Raw genomic sequence first — 19,712 nt, 5'->3', positions numbered from 1 at the left:
CCTGTTCTCATGAGTATGCCAAAATGTATTAATTCTGGGCTAGGAGGCCCTGAGGAATTTGGTCCTTCCCTCCTCCCCCATTGTTTTCTGTGCTTTGCCCTCACTGGCTTGCTTTTGTCTTCCTTAAATACATCCTATTCTCTCCTATTTTAGATCCTTTTCCTAGAGGGTATGGAAACATTTATTTCTGTAAGCTTATTCTATATAGATGGGAAGTTTTTAAATCAAATAAGGTTCTAAGGGTATATGGACAATTTTCATGATCATAACATTGTTCATAACTTCCATCATTATTCTGTAGACTCTAAGGGCTTACTTAGCTCGTGTAAGAATTATCCTTCAAAAAGCATTTTTAAGGTATTAGTGTTGGTAATCTATAAACTTTGTGCAAGAAGTCCTCAAGTCAATAGCAACATTTATTTAAAGTACAGTTTGTCATATATAATAAACCTCTGGTATATTTTCCTTTATTATGTTTGTTAAAAACACAGTGTATATGGGAGAAATAATTAAGAATCATTAAATCCAAGGCTGCTGGATGTTAGGACCCTTAAGCGTACTTAAAAGATTGATTGTAATCAAGAATAACTTGTATCAGATTCCCTTCCAGTGATTCACATTTATGAGTTCAACCAGTTACATACCTGTAGCAAGAGACCACTTTATTTGGCAATAAAATTGGGGAAGGAATCAAGACTTAAATGAGGAAAACAGGTCTGAAAACATTTTTTTTTTTCAGGGTATGTTTATAGATTAGTAGAACAATTTTGAAGATCTAACAGAGGTGGGATTCAGGGGAATGGTTGCCAGACAATTGAACCAAGAAGATGATGATCATTTCTTGAGTAGCACCAGAGAACAGAAGAAAGAGTTGGCCTTAGAAAGGAGGTCTGGAAACTTATTTTTCTTCTGAAACAGGAAGGAGACTGAAAAGGCTAGGCAAAGGTATCCGTAAATGTTGAATTGATTTGTTGTTGCAGGGGTTTAGGGGTATAGAGGTAGGTATATGAAAAGTAGAATTTGTTTCTGATTGTGCCTATTTTCCAATTATTGAGGAATCTAGGATACATGAGAATAGGGACAGATCATTTGGAAGCTTGAGTGCAGTAAAGGTTTAATGTTGCCTCTATGAGAATCTAAAGGAGTAAGTTAAGGATGAGTAGAAGGCTTATTATGCTATGTTGGATGCCAGGTTGCAGTTGGATGGCAGGCACAAGGAAGTGGGTTGGATTGACTAGGTTTGGGAATTGGTTAAGTAGGTGCTAGGTAAAGCCCAGTGTGTGAAGCAGTTAAGGGTTCTGCTGAAAGTGTCGTTTGAGTGATTGACTGAGGCATTGAGGATAAGAGAAGGGAGCAGAAGCTTATGGACTAGACCACTCTTTTCAGGGCTTTGCTTTATCAGCCATGACAAAGTATAGAGAATCTGGTCTCAATGTAGGTCTCTCACTCTAGGAGTTTTGCCCACATTTTTCATGGCTGTTAGAGAATCAGGGCTGAAGGCAAGCCTTGAGTTCCACTTATTTGGTAAAAAATTGTGTCAGATTGCTCACTGTAGCCAAGACAGAGTTCTTTGTGGCTTCTGTAACTTGCCATCCAAGTAAAAAATTTTCTTAAAAGTTGAAATGACCTTTGTATAAAAATAATAAAATACTTGCTATGTGTCAGGGACTGTTCTAAGTGCTAAGCAAATGTATCAATGCATTTAATCTATCACTATCATCTGAGGCAAGTGCTATCATTATCCTCATTTTATAAATGACTAAATGGAGACACAGAGAAGCTAAGTAACTTGCCCAGGATTCCAGAGCTGGGAGGTAGGCAGTGAATTATGGTGGTTAAGAATATAGACAGTGGAGCAGGGTGGCTGTGGTGGGGATCAAATGGGTCCGCACACAATGTGCTTACAAAGGTGTAGGGCAATTAGCATCCTTGACGGATGGAACTCCTGCTTTCACACTTAGTTAACAGTACACTATCCTTCAAGGCAGGCTATCCTCTTATGAAGCAATTGTTCCTGATATTAACCTTTCTTATAGTGAGCAGACATTTCCCTCTAATGTCCACCATTTAATTCAAGTCCACCTTTGGCAAAAGGAAAACAAGCCTTACTCTTTTTTTTATAGGTGATAGGCCCCTTCTAGAAATCAGAAATGCTGATCCTTCTCTAATGACTACTTCTTCCTTCCAGATTTTAGAAATCTTGAGCCGTGTCTTCAGTATGCTCTCTGTGAAATAAGGCTATCGTTGCTTGGCAGCCAAGATTTTCACCAGATTGTAATTCCCTTATGACTGTTTGCCTTCCTGGGTAGGAAGTGCTAAACGGCCTGATAGTGTGAGTTTTTCCCAGTAATAATAATAATGATGTGTTAATATTTCTTGGGCATTCACTATGGGTCCAGACACTATTTTTAGTGCTTTACATTTATGAGTGTTTAAAATCCTCATGACAACCCTGTGAGGCAGGTGCTATGGATTCCCGTTGAAGAGATGAGAAAACCACAGACATTTTCTCAAGTCCCTGTTACCTTCTATTTTTTTTTCCTTTTGAATTTTGGCCCTTTTGAGTTTTTTTTATTATTATTATAAACATTTTTTTTTAATTACTTGAAGACCATTTCCCAGCTAACTTTAGCAGCTTGCTTTATTTTACTAGTGCTGCTACTTCTGCTTTGAATCAAATGATAGGTAATCATTCCTTAAAACAGTATTATATTAAAAGAAGATATCAGGAAGGTATTTTTTTAGTAATAGGTAAAAAATTAAAGTGTATAGAAGGAAATCATGGTTCCACAGCTTTATGTGTTTTTCCCCTTTAGCATTAATTTTATCCAAAGATTTAGGGGACATTTTTTGTTTTAGAATGAAAAGGGACTAGTAGCTATCTATTGTTATAAATACATGGTAGAGTAGAGTACAAAACAAAAGACTGTGAGGAAGTGACCACTTTACCAAGCAGCTTCAAGTAGCAACCATACCCTCCATGGTAACCATTCTCTTAAGGCAATTGATGGAAGAGTTTCCGACCAGAAGGCTGGGATCCAGTACCACCCCAGCATGGACAAATGCAGATGTGAGATCACTCACAGCCATGTCTACCTTCATGGAAAATGAGTCGGCCCTCTCTACTCCAATACCATGACACACAACCTCTGGCTGCCCTCAGGGTTATTGGACTGGCTTCTCTGAAACTCTCCTACTTTTTAGAAAATCCTGTGGAAGGATCAGGTAATAGGAAAAAGGCTGGTGAATTCTATAAAGGGAAGTGAGTAGAATTGTGTTGGGTTAGGGAAGGAAGCATTTTAGGCAGCCACCATGGGAAGAAGGCAGACCACCTTCTCACTGACGGTGAGACCCAAGTGCTAAGGCCAGCAACAGGCAGTGTCTGAAAACTAGTCTGATATCATCACAGTCTTCAAGGGAAAATATTATTCTACTGGGGTTTTCATGTCAATAGTGGACTCGAATTTAAGAAGTCTTCAATCCTTTTCTAGAAGCACAAGTGTTCTTATATATGAGCAGAAGGATCCGAAAGAAACCAACTCTTCTTTCCATCCCTCCTAGTACAGTTTATTCACTTTTCTTGCCAATCTTTCATTTAAAGATGTCTCGTAACTCTTCCTTAATCCTCTTTCCTCCTCCTGCATAGATCAGATCCTTAACAAGTCTTTCCTTGACTAACATTCATTTTTCTTTCTTTCTAATCTTTCTCTTCTGTTTTCTTTTTTCTTTCTTCTTTTTTTTTTGAGACAGAATCTTGCTCTGTCACCCAGGCTGGAGTGCAGGGGTGCAATCTTGGCTCACTGCAATCTCTGCCTCCCAGGTTCAAGTGATACTCCTGCCTCAGCCTCTTGAGTAGTTGGGACCATAGGCTTGTACCACCATGCCTGACTAATTTTTGTATTTTAGTAGAGACGGGGTTTCACCATGTTGGCCAGGCTGGTCTCAATCTCCTGACCTCTGGTGATCCATCCACCTCGGCCTCCCAAAGTGCTGGGATTACAGGCTTGAGCCACCACCCCCGGCTTCTTTCTAATCTTTCTACCTTAAAAAATCAACAAAGAAGTCTTTCATCAGCTTTAGATAATTAAAACCAAGCAAGCAGCAAACGTTGGTCTTTTTCAGTAGAAACCATGTTAAAAATGGTTACGCAAGCATCAAGTATCTCCAACCCCGTCACACACCTTGTCCTTGAGAACTGGTTATGCTGTGTTTCAGTTCTGTCCAGTTCTCCCTGGTGACCCTTTCCTCCCTTGATTAGTTCCACAGCACTGCAGGCTAAGGAGGAAAAGGAGTGAGTGGGCCCAGGAGGGTACTGTCCTAGGAGACAGGCTGATACTTTTTACTTTTAGATAAGTAAGATTGAAAAAGTGTTCATGACTCTTCCCTCTGCAAACTCTCCCTTCAGGTTTAAACTTGGAACTTTCTAGCTTTGGTCATGTATTTTATGCCGTTAAAGGATTTGTACTTTTCTCCATACATATCCAGATGACCTTAAGTCCAGAAATAATCAGCTGCTGCATCTTAACTGCAGGTTAATTTTATCGTATTAGAGGAAGATATCAGGAAGGTTTTCTGTTTTTTTGGGTTTTTTTGTTTTGTTTTGTTTTTAAGTAATAGGTAAAAAATTAAAGTGTATAGAAGGAAATAATGGTTCCATAGAACCATGGTTCTGGTTTGGAATCTCCAACGTGAAGACTCATGATCTTCCTTAAACTTGGTAGCTTGTGGCGATTTGTTTTTCCCACATCCCAAAACAGCATCTCTGTGACTGGGCTGAACGTGTGCATCCTTTGTCGTGGAGTCAGGCTCATGTTCAGTACCCCTTTGGGCATCTGGTTGGTGACTGTCACTCCCTCTGTGGTCTTCCCCATTGCCTGCTTGGGTCCCATCATTATTCCAAAGCATACAAGTAAACTACTATCTCAGAAACTGATATTATGTTTGACATACACTGGGATTGCAACCAGATCCTCTGCACTGACAGGATAAGAGAGCAGGTGGAAATTTCCATCAAGAGGGATGAAAGGATATGCTCAGATTCCCAGCACTTAAACACAAGGATGGAAGCTGACATCATCCAACCACCTGGGGTTCATGAAGGGAAGTGTAAGGTCTGGCATTCCAATCAGCTTGACAGAGCATCAATCACCCCCTGGGTTTCAGCTGCAATTGTAGAACCTGATTTATCAATAATGGCATCAGACTCTTCAATCACATCAAAATAGGCCTCATTGTTAGTGTATTTCACCCCAGTACCTCGCCAAGGCACCACTGACAGTTATCCAGTGGGAAGTTGGTCACCCACATTGGTGCTTCCTGTAATGATGTTGACAACTGTTCAAAGGATAGTGGGAGACTTTGGCAGTTCTTTGAGGATATTCAACTCGGTAGCCAATGAGTCAGCTTGGAAACCCATTGCCAAGCATCTCTTCTAATGCTGCATAAACCACAACCACATTGTCCTTGATCACTAATTCTGAACAGTCTCCAAAATAATCCTGAAATGTGTCTACTACTTGGTGAAGAAACTCAGTGACAAATAGAGAGGAGACCTCCATCTGGATCATAGCCACAAAAAAAGGTCTTGTGATGGTAAACACTTAAGAGACAGTGGTGAGGGGTAGGGATAACTGGAGGCACATTTTCTGCCTCAGCAGCTTATTCTTGCACCTCAAAAAAGTGATCACAAACAGAACAGTATACCACACTTTTCCAGTGTTTCTCCAGGAAAATATCTTCAGAGGAGTTGATCAAGAAAAGTCTATAAATCATGATAGACTGTGATTGTCAAGTGAGAAAGGAAAGCCTTTTTCAGTCTGAAAGCCTCAGGACTCTGCAGATTTTCAACTCCATCTTTCAAGACCAGGCTCAATCTTCCTCTACTTCATGAGCCTGAAGTATCCCTCCCTTGAATACCCAGCCTGACTCCTCGGGGCGCCTGATGCTTGCTCCATATTATGAACAGGTCCTGCCCTGCTCTGCTTTACCTATTTTTAAACTGACTTTATATTTGAAATTTGAAATTACCAATCCCACGAATTTTAGATTTTTTTTGTTTTCTTTAAATGTATACATATATATAAACAGTTATATTTAATTTATACAGTATCCTTGGTTGTTCCTAGATTGTCATTCCTAGGGAAACAAAGACAAGAACCAGTTTGACCCTTCCCTTCCCTCCTTTCTCCTAAAAAACTCTGTAAGTTAAAAATGTGGCATTTTTTAAAAGGAAAAATATAACACCAAGATTCAAAGAAGGATCACGCTTACCTCTTCTTTCTCTATGAGAAACTCTCCCCAGAGGTAGAGATTTAAATTCAGAGGAATTGAGCAATCTTTGAGAAACTTTACTTTTTAAAAACTTTGCTTCATAGAAAAATCAATTCACTGGTGAATAAAAGGATCCAAAAAAGGAAAACTTCCCTTTGAAAACATTCTAGAATTGGTGATTAGACTCCCAGTTTCACACTATCACGTACTTACATTAGACATTTTGGAAAAAACCATCAAAAGTCACAGTTCCAAAAGTTTAGTCTTATTTTTAGAAGTTTAGTAAATATTTAGAAATCACTTCAACAGTGACTTTTTGTTCTATATGTTGCTTGTTTGTGAAAATAATTTTATAACAGAATAAGGTTAGGCAGATAATGTCAAATACTGGGGTCTTGTGTATGTATACTCAGACACACATGAGCATGCACATACACACACACACACACACACACACACACCCCCACCCACCCACTCACTCACCCTTGTGGACCTCTTTCTGCATTCCTGGAGCCATATTTAGCTTTCCTCCCATTTTAGATTTTCTTCCAATTTTCCCTTCGTTTTCTTAAACAGAAACTTGGGCTTTGTAAATCATGCTTGAACTATGCATACACCTATGTAGGTACTATTGACCTATATAGAAAGTGTGCTGTGCTTTGATTTTGCATCAGCGGTCCAGGTTTCAAGTGCTGCCCTAAGAAGTAAGTATTTGGTACTTGTACCTAGGACCTCTTTGTGCCTGATTTATGTTTCTCCTTTTTGAATTTCTAGAATAAATACTCAGGGAGATGTAAAAAAATACTCATTTACAAATTTTAAGGCAACATGACTGAAACTAGAGAACACAACCTATTGCTTTTGTTTACCTGCAGAAGTTCGGTTCTGTATCAATGCCAGGTATAATTCTGGTTTTTTTCCAATTGCCTACAGTGGTCCCCCAAACCAAACTAACCTCTTAAGGCTTGGCTAGCAAGGCATGTTGTGAAAGAATACAATTGAGAAAGATCTTTTGTGCCCCAGCAGAGTAAAATGGTTGTTTGAGGTAATCGCTCCTGGGATTCGACAATCCTTTTCTCTTGCTTTAAGGACAAAAAAAGATTTTAATGTTGAGATGCCAAGAGGATTATCAGAACTTGGGAGTGACAAATAGCTGTTGAGTATGGGTATCTTTTGGGAAGGAAAATATGAGATGTTTGGGAGGGAGTGGAAGTGAGGGGATGATGGATGGATTGGGTATTTCTTTTGGCACTGTAAATGTTCTCTTGGACTATCATTGTGAGCTCCCTGTTGAGTAAAGAATGACATTGAGGGTGGTTTTCTTCATTGTTTGTTTCACTTCATTTAGGTTTTGGATTTGAATCAGGATGTGTTGTTTAAGAATTTCTTGGAGTCTCTTTCCCTCAATGCTCTCTTCTTTTGAGTCCTCTGGGGGAAAAAAGGTAAATAATATAATTATAATTGTCAGGTTACTTTGAGTCAAGAATTAAAATTCCTGATGCTCTTTGCCAATTTATATTGCATTTCTAACTCTGAATTTAAATTTCATACCTTTTTTATATAGTCTTTCTCAAGGGCCCGTTTACCATACTACTTGCTTTCAGATGTTTCTAAAATGCAAACTTGAAAATGCAACTGTAATGACTACCCCTTAAGTTCAAGTTTAAATGAAACTATGCAGTATGAGTAAAAGACCTCTCCACCTCAACATATACCCTGGATTCCAGGACTCTAGCCAACTGAGCTGCCTGGAGTTCAGTGCTTTCTGTGTATGCTTACTGGCTGTGCTTTCAGACAAGCTGTGTCCTCTGCTTAAAGTGGCATCTTCTTCCTCCTTCCTCCACAACCCCTGCCAACTCTCTTTCCTTAACTAACTCCTTAAAAATTTAGTTCAAGGGGGCACATCTTTCCTGATGGCCTCTGCCTCTACAACCTGGGTCAGTTAGGTGCTTTCCTCTGTGATCCTGTTGTTCCCAGGGCTTCCCTCTGTAAAGGCTATTAATAGTCTGAATTGTATTTGTATGGTTTCTTTTCTCTTTGCCCCATGCAAAAATAGGGACTAAGCCTTTTATTTATGTCCCTAACACAGGGAGATAATGCACAGCACATTATAGTTTCCCAAATTTATGTTGGATAGATGAATTAATAGATGGATAAATGGATGAACAAATGGTACACAGTTTCTGTTTTGTTTTGTTGATTTCACAGTATTTGTGGTGAGATTTTATTTCTTCCATTTACAATCACAGTGCCATTTAGAAATTCATTCAACAAGCATTTATTCAGCATTTACTGTGGCACACATGTCTTTTAAGAGAAAGGAATGTAGTAAGATTCTGAGTGGAACAAGTTCAGTCACATGGCTGAGCCCTTTATAGTTTGCTAAGAGACTAGAAACTCATTCATTAAGCAATTTTGATTAAAGCACTGATTATGTGCCTCACACTGGGCCAGTCTCTTAGGATACTTCAGTGTACAAACCAGACCCACGTTTTGCATACATTCTAACAGGGTAGAAGGAGGCGCAGTACCAAACATAAAAATAAGTAAATTACTATGTATATATACACACAAAGTGTGTGTGTGTGTGTGTGTGTGTATGTGTATACACATATAGTGTAAGGAACAGGAGCTCAAGATGGCTGAAGCAGAGTCGTTGAAGGGAAAAATAGGGGGGGTTAGAGAGGTGGGCAATAGTGAGGATTATTGCAAACACAGGTGGCATAGTATCTTGTATGAAGGACACTGGCTTTATGGGTGAGATGAGAGCCATCGCAGAGCTTTGAGCACAGGAGTGACGTGATCTTAGATTTTAAAAGGATCACTGCTGCTGTGTTGAGACTAGACTCTTGAGAGTGTGTTAGAGGCAGGGGGACCAATTAGGAGGCTATCCAGCAATCCAGGTAAGAGATGATGATAGCGTGGATGAGGGTGGTAGCAGTGGAGGTGGAAGAAGTGGCTAAATTCTAGATATATTTTGAAGACAGACCAACAGATTTTGCTAGTAGATTTAAGGTGGGCATAAGAGGGAGAGAAGTTAAGGATAACTGAAAGGTTTGGGTCCTGAACAACAGGAAGGATTGGAGTTGCCATCAGCTGAAATATGGAAATCTATGGGTGAAGTAGAATATTTTTTGGCAGGGGGAGGAGCTGTGGCTGTGGAGGTGAGTGGCATTAGCTGCTGAGTTTTGTATATGTTAAGTAAGCAATCTTTATTAGACATTCAAGTGGAGGCATCAAGTAAGCAGTTAGATACCTGAGTCAAGTTCAGGAAAGAGGGCTGGACTGAAATACACAATTGTGAGTCATCTGCCTGTGGATGGTGAAGTCAGGAGAGTAGGTGGGATGACTAAGGGAAAAGTGTCATTAAAGAAAAGACTAAGAACTGAACCTTAAAGCATTCTATAACATTGAAAGATCAGGAAAAGGAAACCAAGCTGGAGGAATCAGAGAGGTAGGAAAACCAAGAGAGCATGGCGCTTTAGAAACCATGTGAAGAAGACATGTGAGAGAAGATGGAGTGCTGGTGTGTCAGTTGCAGCTGATCAGACAAGTGAGATGAAGTCTAATCACTGAGCGCTGGATGTATTGACATAGAGGTTACAAGTCACCTGTGTGAGAGTCATTGCGGTGGGGTTGTGCAGTTGGAGCCTGACTTGAGTGGAGTTAAAACAGAGTACAGTGAGCACAACTAGAGACAGCCAGATGGCTAAAGAAGGATGTGGGTTCTTCTAGATTCTTGAGGTTAAAAAGGAACTGAAGCGAAAGGTCATCTTCCTCCCGTTTTATTGGTAGATTGGTATTAAGTGTTTCACAAGAAATACTCCTTTACACATATATAATTATAGCTTGGGGGAACAATCAAGGATAAATGACAGTTTCTTTTCTTTCTTTCTTTCTTTGGCATTATTGTGAGAGGGAACAATTTTGTAAGTAAATGTTTTCACTCCAAACATGAGTAAACTGTTCAAGCTAAGGGCTTACTGACTTCCTTCCTTCATGGGTTTGTCTGGTTCATCTTATTCCCTTGTCATCTATTTCTCCTGATGGCTTTTTTCCACTTATAAATTGAAATGTAGTTCCACACCCATGACACAATTATTTCTATAACTTTGGCCCAGTTTCCTAACCCGAGACATTTTTCTCTTCAGTGAGTGCTGTAAATTAAAAAAAAAAGAAAAAAAATAGTTCATTGTCCTCTTAGGTTTTATTCAGGAGCAGATTTTTCCCTATTCCTTTGTAAAATTATTGCTGAATAGTGGGAGAGGAGAGGACCAGTAATGATAGGAAAGAAACAATATTTTCCTCACTTTGAATCGCTAAGATTTCATTCTAATCGTAGAATATCGTCAGGTTCCTTCTTGTGGGTTGGGAAGTCTGTCTGGATCCTTTACAAAAGAGGACTGAGGGACATCCAAGCCATATTTGTAAGCAGCAGGGAAAAAATGCCTTCTCCTGGAACTACTTATCTCTCCTGATGATGCGTTTCTTTCTTTCAAGACGTCAGTCAAGTGCTGTGTACTCCATGGAATGTCCTCTGATCCTTCCGGCTGTAGGTAGTATTGGTTTTCCTCTGAATCAGTGTACTACCTTCTGCCTGTACTCCTTACTTTGTTAGAGAGAGAGAGAGAGTGAGAGGGAGGGAGGGGGGAAGAGAGAGAGAGTGGGGGGGGGAGAGAGAGAGAGTGTGTGTGTGTGTGTGTGTGTGTGTGTGTGTGTGTGTGTGTGTGTTTCAATGGTTAAAACAACTGTGTGTGTCTCTACAGGCTGGTAGAACTGCATTCCACACCTAACCTTCTAACTTCCAAGCTTTCTGATTTTAGGCAAATTGCTTAATCTTTGTGTGTCTTAGTCTTTTCATCTGTTAAATGGGAGTAGTTCTTATCACAAAAAGTAGTGAGGATTAGAAAGGAATTCTCTATAAAATTGTAAAGTTATTTATTCAGAAAACTGGTAACTTAAATAAATAGAAACCCGAAGAATATATGTAATGTATGGAATAAACCCCTATCTTTAGGGCAGATTTTCTGAAGGAAAGAGACAATAGTTTCTCTGTCTTTCCTAATACCAGTTCACTGAGAAACAAGTCAGTGAATGTTTATTAACGGTGATAGATAACACTGGGAAAATATGTGGAATGGTTGCTCACAGAAATCTGTGATATGTATGTCATAAAGTATTTGCACATTAGCAAATGTTTTAGACTTTAGGAAATCTTCCAGACTAAAACTCTTGCTAGGGAAATGATGTTGCAATTTTGATGGTATATGAAGTCAGCGAGCTTTCCATTTAGTTTTCCTAACATTCATGCAAATTGCTGGGTTTCACCTATTTCATTCATATTTTCCTAGAGAATTCAGAAGTCTGCTTTAATTTTAACACAGTCAATCGACCTTTTCTATAATTAGGAAAAGAAGTTAAATGACATTTACTTTTGAGCAAACTTGCATAAGACATGTATTTTAATCATATAAAAAAAGATTAGAAGAACGAAATATACTGAAACAATCAAATTACACCTTCTAATGAGAGAAGTGATGCAGGTTCATTTTAGAAATTGTAGAAAATTCTGATAAGCAAAAGCAGTACACTTCACTGAGATGCCATTGTTTGCACTTCATGTATATTGTTCCAGGCTTTTCCTATGTCTAAATATGCATATGTGATTTCATAAAACGATAGCATCTTGCTGTATATTCAGCTCCATAAACTGCTTTTATTCCCCCATGTAATATACAGCGAATGTTGTAAATATGCTTTGGCATTTTTTTGATAGTTGCATGATTTTTTTTTGTATTTTTTTGATAGTTGCATATTATTTTTTTTCTGTGGATGTACTACAGTTAATCCACTGTTACTCTTTAGTTTATTTTTGATTTTTTCCTCAATTACAATGTTCTGATGTACATCTGAACAAACTTTTAAAATTTAAAGACCATAAACATTTCTTAGATTTGCCAATATAAAATACCTAATTCAATTTTGTTCATTCTTAAAACATTCCTTTGTGAACCAGTTTTGTTATTTATTTGATGGTCATGTTTGGAGCTCCTGTGTGTGACTGAAAAAAAAAGAAAAGAAGTGTAGTTTTCTGAAAATAATCTGCATTTCAGGTTTTTTCATGAATGTAAGACAGCATTTTCCTCATTTGATCAAAACTAGAGAGTTTTGATAATGTCATCAGGAATTGGTGCTCCGAGGTTGTCTTCTCCTCAACCAGAGCAACCTGTAATTCATGGCTAGTGAGGTTGCTGGGAAGTCAGTGATCTTTACCATTGTGTCATTTGAATGAAAGAAAGGCTGGAGCATAGGGAGTGGGGAGATGAGGAAGAAGCCAGAGTTAGATATCTATTCCACAGATTTAAGGTCACCACCGTTTCCATCTTTCATAGCTATGGCAACTTGAGATCACATGTTTTCTAGGTTAGTTACCAAATATTGCCTCCAGTTGCCCATTGAAACATCTTAGAAATTCTAGTATTTGGACATCAAAACTAGCATATTTCTATTTTATGCACCTAAAAATGACACCAAAACCCTTTATGACATCATGATTATCAGTTTTAGGGTTATAAAATATGGTGACCATATATATAGATCTTAGGAAAAGGAATAAAAGAGATGAGTTGCTCATTTTTGCAATAAATGTTTGGTGAATGAATACTTACTATGTACCTGGCACTGTGCTGGGGCCTGGGCTTACGAAGACGAGTGGACAAGTCCTTAAGTTGCTCTTGGTGTGGTACACACATATATTTTTAATGTCTACAATGCTTTGTGGTTATTTGTTGCTGTGTAAAAGACATATGTCCAAGATGCTACAGGAACCCAGAGGAAGGAAATGCAAAGGTTTTTACAGAGGAAGCAACTCTTCAGCAGGTTGATAAGTAGATAGGCATTCCCCCGGGAGACAAGGGGTGCATGATGAGTTTCATTCAATATGTGCAAAGAACAGAGTATATTCTAGGAATTTCCAGCACACAAGAATTGCAATGTTGATTTAAAACATTTGGAGTAAGTATTGGGTTCATTTTTTTTGTTGGTGATGGTGGTAGTGTTTGCTAATTGTTTTTATTTTTCAATATTTCTGAGTTTTTAAAAATCTTCATTGTTTATTCCTTTTTAGGAAATTACTAAACCATTTGACCCTGAAAAATCAGATGAAATGGACCTGGTTTACTAAGGAGTTCTTGTAACTACTTCTTGTCTCAGTGACATACTATTTTCCTGTCTTGGATTTAATTGCTTAGAAATCATGGCTACAGATTCACAAAGAGTTTGGAAGAAAGAATAGATGAATAACATATAGTTCAAATTATCTGCTAAATTTTTTGTGTTGTTAGTAATTAATACTCCAAAATATGATAAAGATCACTGTGCTTTTTTGTTGTTGTTGTTGTTGTTGTTGTTGTTTTGTTTTAGCATTAGAAAAGTCTTGGGCTGTACATTCTGAGATTTCAAACAAAGTAGATTTATAGTGGAAAGGAACCAGAAGTTTAGACTAAATAGGTATGTTGTGAGAGAGCCATAATGATCTTATTTAAATATTTTCCACATTAAGGCATGAGTACTGTTATGCTACTGCTGTTATTTTTTTAATAATTGAATTTGCATCCATGATGGTTTTTTTTTTTTTTCATTCCCCATGGAGTTCCACTTGATAGCCAATGTGAATATTTGAGGAAAATATCTATTGGAGCCCAGATTTGAATTAAACGTCCTCAAAGTATAATGAAAGTTTTGAGTTTGTCTTATAAGAAAGGAATTTTCGTTTATGCTTTAGAAGTCTAATTGATAGAAGTCTGGACAGCAATAATTGGGGTGAATTTCTAAGATAGTTGTAAGATTGTTCACTTGGTAAATATTTCTTGAGCACTTACTATAGACCCTATGGACCGGACATTGAACTGAATTAACTTTCATTCTAGTTCCTAATAGACATGTTAAGCTGCTGGCTTCGTGGAGTTTACATTATAGTGAGAGCAAATAGACAGAAAAAATAAAAGGTAGTTAGTAAAATCATTGCCAGTTACAATAAATGTTAGGAAGGAAATAAACAATGGACTGAGAACTTGAACCACAGAGAAGCACCTGCTTTGGGTAGAGTGGCCAGGGAGAATCATCATGGGCAAGGGGGAGGCATGTGCATGCACTTGAGGAATTGAAAGGAGGCTGATGAGCGAGAGGAAGCATGGCATCAGATGAGCATGGAGAGCCAGGCAGGCAACAGACCACACAAGGTCTTATAGGGCAAGGTCAGAAGTCTGGATTTTATTCTGACACCATGAGAAGACATTAAAGGGTTCTACACAAGGCCTAACCTGAACTGATTTCCTTCTTAAGACCATTATTGCCTTGTGGAGAATGGAAGCAGGGAGACCAAGTGGGAGGATGTTATGTTAGTCTAGGCAAGAGATATTGGTGACTGGGCTGAGGGGTACAAATTAGGAGGGAGGACAAAAGATGGTTTTGAGAAATCAGCAAGATTTGGGGGAGGGCATACTAAGGAGAAGGAGAGATAAATCAAGAATGACTGATTTTTGTAAATGAAGTTTACTGACTTGAGTAAAAATGGGAATGAAGTGACATTGAATGAGATGAGAAAGTTTGCAGGGGCAGAAATAAAGAGGTGTTTGAGTTTTGTTTAGGACCTATCTCTAATATGCTTGTGAGGATTCTAAAGGGAGCTGTCAGTTGGATATGTAAGTTCAAAGCTAGGGAAATCTGGATGCAGCTAAAATTGTATTTGAGATAACCACACCTTCCATCAATATGTTGGCTTTAATTTTAAAAAGCATTTGGAGTATAATTGAAAATACTGAAACTCTCTATTGATAGTACATATCTTCTATTCATCAGTGACTAATTTCAGGGTACACAACAGTTGTGCAAAAGAATGAAGTCCTCTTAGTTGCACTTCTTATCAAAATCCCAATGGTACTGTTTTATGGAAATAGAAAAAAAATTAAATTCATATGGAACCACAAAGGAGCCCAAATAGCCAAAGCAATCTTGAGAAAGAAGAGCAAAGTTGAAGGCATCACACTTCCTAATTTCAAAATATATTACAAGCCCCAGTAAACAGAAGAGTATGGCACCCTCATAAAAATAGACATAGAGGCCAATAAAATAGAATAGAGGCCCCAGAAATGAACCCATGCATATACAGTCAATTGATCTTCAATGGGTGTGCTAAGAATACACAATAGGGAAAGATAGTATCTTCAACAAATGATGTTGGGCAAACTGGATATCCATATGTGAAAGAATGAAACTGGACTTTTATACCATACACAAAGCCAACTCAAAATGGATTAATGACTTAAACATAATACCTGAAACTGTGAAACTCCTAGGAGAAAAGCTAGGGGAAAAGCTTCATGACATTGGTTTTGGCAACAATTTCCTGGATATGACACCAAAATCACAGGCAACAAAAGCAAAAGTGGACACATAGGACTAGAACAATATCAAACTCAAGAGCAAAGGAAATGATCAACGGAATGAAAAGGCAACTCATGGAATGAGAGAAAATATTAACAAACTATACATCTGAAAAGGGGTTAATATTCAAAATATATAGGGAACCCCTATAACCCAATAGCAAAAGAAAAAATAAGGAGCCTGATTGAAAAATAGGCAAAAATAGGCAAAGGACTTAAATAGATATTTCTCCAAAGAAGACATACATGAGCCTGGCCTTTCCATATCAGGTTCCTTTGAGAAACTGAAAATAGTGACGGTGAAGGGGCTAGTGGAGATACCTGTGGGCAGCAGGTGCCCAGTCTGGGCCAGCAAGTGAGGAGAAGCCTCACACACAGCATGTGGTATGTGGCTACCATTTTTTCTCTTGCTTGGGCTCTGCGAATGTTGGGGGTAGACCTTTCCTTTGGAATGCTAGTCCTTGAGGTTTGTACCATGCTTTTCATCCAGCATCTAGACAGGGTCTGCACATGCCCAGGTGTTTGTTAAATGGATGAGTATTCCAGTTTTCCTTGGTTTCTGTGGCCTGGAGATGAAACATGGGTAGCTTGAAGTACCTTGGGTTCTACAGACCTCACCATTTCCTTCCTCCTAATGTAAGAAGGCCTTGAAGACCCATCCCAGTCAATCGTCCATGGATAAAGTCTATGTCAAGAGGATGTCGGGGCTTTATGTGTGATTCTACAGTTAATGCAGTGCACAAAGGGGCTCCACTGAGGGGTAGATGGAGGCTGATTTCCAACCTATTCTCAGCTGCCATGCTCTGTATCTGCTGTTGAAAAGGGGCCTTTTTCTTTGCAGGGTTAAGTCTGCCCAGAGTATCTTTTTCTCATTTTTCTCCAAGGCCTTAGGTACAAGGCCTTAGGTATTTGCTAAGTCAGAAAGGGTACCTTTTTGTCATTCAGACAAAGGTGTCCTAGGTTGCCCAAGGTCACGTGAGGTCACGCAAGGTACCCTTGCTCCAAATTCTCTATGACTGTTAAGTTCTTGAGGAACTTGAGCTGTAAGCACTCCAAATGTCGGAATACTTTGAGCAACTGTCTCCCTGTGCTTGCATCTCTTCTCCCCCTTATATAGAAATCCCAGATAGGAAAAGTGTTGATCCGGGTTGCAGGCTTCCATGCCCATTCCTAGGGCTCTCAGACCGCTCTGAGTCAGCACCTGCTGCTACCACACAGGTAGATTGGTCTGTAGATATTTTAACCCATTGCTGTGTTCCCAGATGCCTCTGCCTTCCTTCTGATAAGGCAAATTTAAATTGTGTGTGTGAGGAGGGGTTGGAGAGGGTGCTTTGCTTGAGCCAGGATATAGTCCTTTATTATTCTGCTGAAAATTCTCAGAGGAGGGCTGTCCAAGGGAAAATAACAAGCCCAGGCATGAGAGAACTTAGAATTCCAGGGGGACTTAGTGGTATTAACACTAGGTAAAGGGCACAATTTCTTTTTTTTCCTATTGGATTGCTAAAAATCACAACAATGCTAGATACTTCCTGGATTTCTTTCAGTTGGGCTGAATTTAAGAATTATAGGTTTATGCTGTTCCTTGATGCTGAGAAAAGAGGGTACGTGTAATACTGAGACATCCACACAGTGGTGGGTGTTGAGGCACCCTGCCAGGTGGGAGAGATTTGAAATATATTCCAAAACTAAAGATTTGGGATTGTTTTTTCCTACTTTCAAAACAATGGGAATTGACAGAGTTTAATAACAAGATTACACAGTTCCTTCTGTGAATATAATATACCACTTGAAAGAAGTACATTTGGTCAGGCTGGACCGAATCTCATCAAAGAGATAAGGGAAAGTCCAGAAGACACACCTGAGTATGGTTTGAAGCCAAAGAACAGCATGCTCCAAAATAAGCCCAATCTCAGGTTAAGAAGCCTTCATCATTTAAAGTGGCCACCACACAGGCTCTCCTTGTTTTGTTTTTGACTGTTAGGTTGAATTCTGATGGAATGAATGACGGGGGTTTGTCCCAGCATATTAACAGCCCATTTCAGCCCTTGTGCCAGTCTGGAAGCAGGTGATAGTGAAGTCGGTGTGTGACCATCACAGAAAACAGATTAGAAGAAGATACCCCACCAGATAAATGATGGGCATCTCTGGATGAGAAGATTGATGGCCCCTTTTATTTTCTTTGTGATTTTCTGTCTCTTTCTAGTATTTCTAAAATAGATATGAGTTGCATTTATAATGATTTTTAAAGTTACCCCAAAAGAGAAACTATTCAAAGAAACTGAAACTTTATGAAATGAACCTGGAACAGCAAAAAAAGATACCTTATGGAAGTATTTGAAATACTAAATTGATAGCCATCCTTAGTTTTTCATTTCAGTTTGCTGCCTGAACATTCATTGATTATCCAATGCTAAAAGAGGAAGGAATAAAACATTTATGAAGCATCTACTTAATGTATAAGGACTAAATATGAGACATTCTGTCTGAACTCAAGGTAGCTTATCTAAGAACAACAGCAATATGCATATACACATTAAACTTCCCATTTTTGAGTCTGTCCATATGCCAGGCACTGTGATAGAAAATGGATGGATGGATGGATGGATGGATGAATAGATAGATAGATAGAGGTTATTGCCCTCAAGGGGCCAATAGTGTAGAAGAAAGGGAAGAAATTTAAACTGAGGATTATAATATAGTCAGTAATTGTCACAATAGAGGTAGTCCCAGAGCACATGAGCATAGAGAAGAGATGCTGCCCTTTGCCTCAGAAGGGGTAAGAGAGGATTAATAGGAGGAAGTCATGCCTGAGCTGCATCTTGGAGGACAAAGCACTTAGCCCGAGAGTGAAGGGGATGTGCATGCCAGGCATTAAAGTGTGTACAAAGGTAAGATGCAGAGAGAATCATGCATTCTGAGAGCTGACAGTCATCCCATATGGCTGCAATTGTGTTGGGGTGAGCTGGGAGGAGAAATGAGAGTCGTGAGAGGTCATATGCCATGCTAAAAACTCTGAGGTCTGCCCTGAAGTAGTGGGAAGCCATTGCAGGATTTTGAAGAAGGAGAGTGGTTAGACAGATTTGCATATAGAAAAGTCCCTTTAGCAATGTTGTTCACCAACAAGACAGACTAATTAGGAGGCTAGGGCAGCAATCTGTGTTAGAAATGATGAAATCTCAATGAAGTTTGTATAAGGGAAAATGCAGAGAATGGCTCAGAGTCAAGGAACATCAAGGAGATTGATTGGAAAGAGCTTAATTGATGGGTTGTGGGGATGGTGTATTGAGGAAGAATTGGGATGTTCCCTTGATTTCTGGCTTGGACAACTGGGTGTTAATGGTGGCATTCTTTGAGCAAGATGGGATATGATAAACTGCAGTTGAAGCATTTTCAATTTATAGTGCCTGCGAGATACTGTAGAAACCCTAAAAGCAGCTGGGAATATAAATCTTGAGCTCAGGAAAGTCTGGGCTCAAAGAGTTATTTGGGAGTCATCACAAGTAGGTTGCAGATAAACCCATTGGTGATGGAAGAGATTATTCAGAAGCAGTGAGAAGAAAATAATTCAGAAGACCATGAGGAAGAGGAACATTTAAGAAACAGTCAAAGAGGTGGAAACCTGCCAGAGAGCCCAAGAAAAAGTGTTCAGAGAAGTGGAGGAAAGCCAGACATACCAGGAAGGGAAAACCAGGCATATGTGGAGGCCCCGCTCATGCTGTCTCCCAAGTTCATCATCCGTGGAAGAAAAGGCAAAGAGCAAATGCCAAGTGGCAGAAATGCATGTCCCAACTGAGTTTGCCTCTGACAAGTCTCTCTAGACATAAATGTCTGTTGGTACCTCACTGCTAGAATGTCTGGGAATACAAGTTTCTTGTTTGTTTAACTGGGAACATTACCTTCCTAAATAAAACTAGGATCCTGTTAATAAAGCACATGGGGAAAAGAGATTTGGGGTATTTGGGGTAGACCAATGACAGTGGTGGCCACATCAGGTAGCCA

General features: G+C 39.1%; 1 protein-coding gene, 1 long non-coding RNA gene and 1 pseudogene across 5 annotated transcripts in view; 1 reads left to right on the top strand and 2 right to left on the bottom strand.

Moving 5' to 3' along the window:
* The window catches only part of LOC105491781 (phosphatidylinositol-4-phosphate 5-kinase type 1 beta), a 307,266-nt gene that overhangs the window by 79,237 nt on the left and 208,317 nt on the right, over positions 1-19,712 (top strand). The window lies entirely within an intron of this gene.
* Positions 4,408-5,772, bottom strand: LOC139358116 (AP-3 complex subunit mu-2-like; annotated as a pseudogene).
* Positions 7,565-19,712, bottom strand: part of LOC139358117 (uncharacterized) — a 43,405-nt gene continuing 31,257 nt past the window's right edge. For both annotated transcript variants that reach the window (XR_011612482.1, XR_011612480.1), the window contains one exon: positions 7,565-7,698. This is a non-coding gene — a long non-coding RNA (uncharacterized lncRNA). The remainder of the gene's footprint in view (positions 7,699-19,712) is intronic.

This window comes from Macaca nemestrina, chromosome 14 (genome assembly GCF_043159975.1).
Source record: "Macaca nemestrina isolate mMacNem1 chromosome 14, mMacNem.hap1, whole genome shotgun sequence".
NCBI lineage: Eukaryota > Metazoa > Chordata > Mammalia > Primates > Cercopithecidae > Macaca > Macaca nemestrina.
This window is presented reverse-complemented; position numbering and strand designations above follow the sequence as displayed.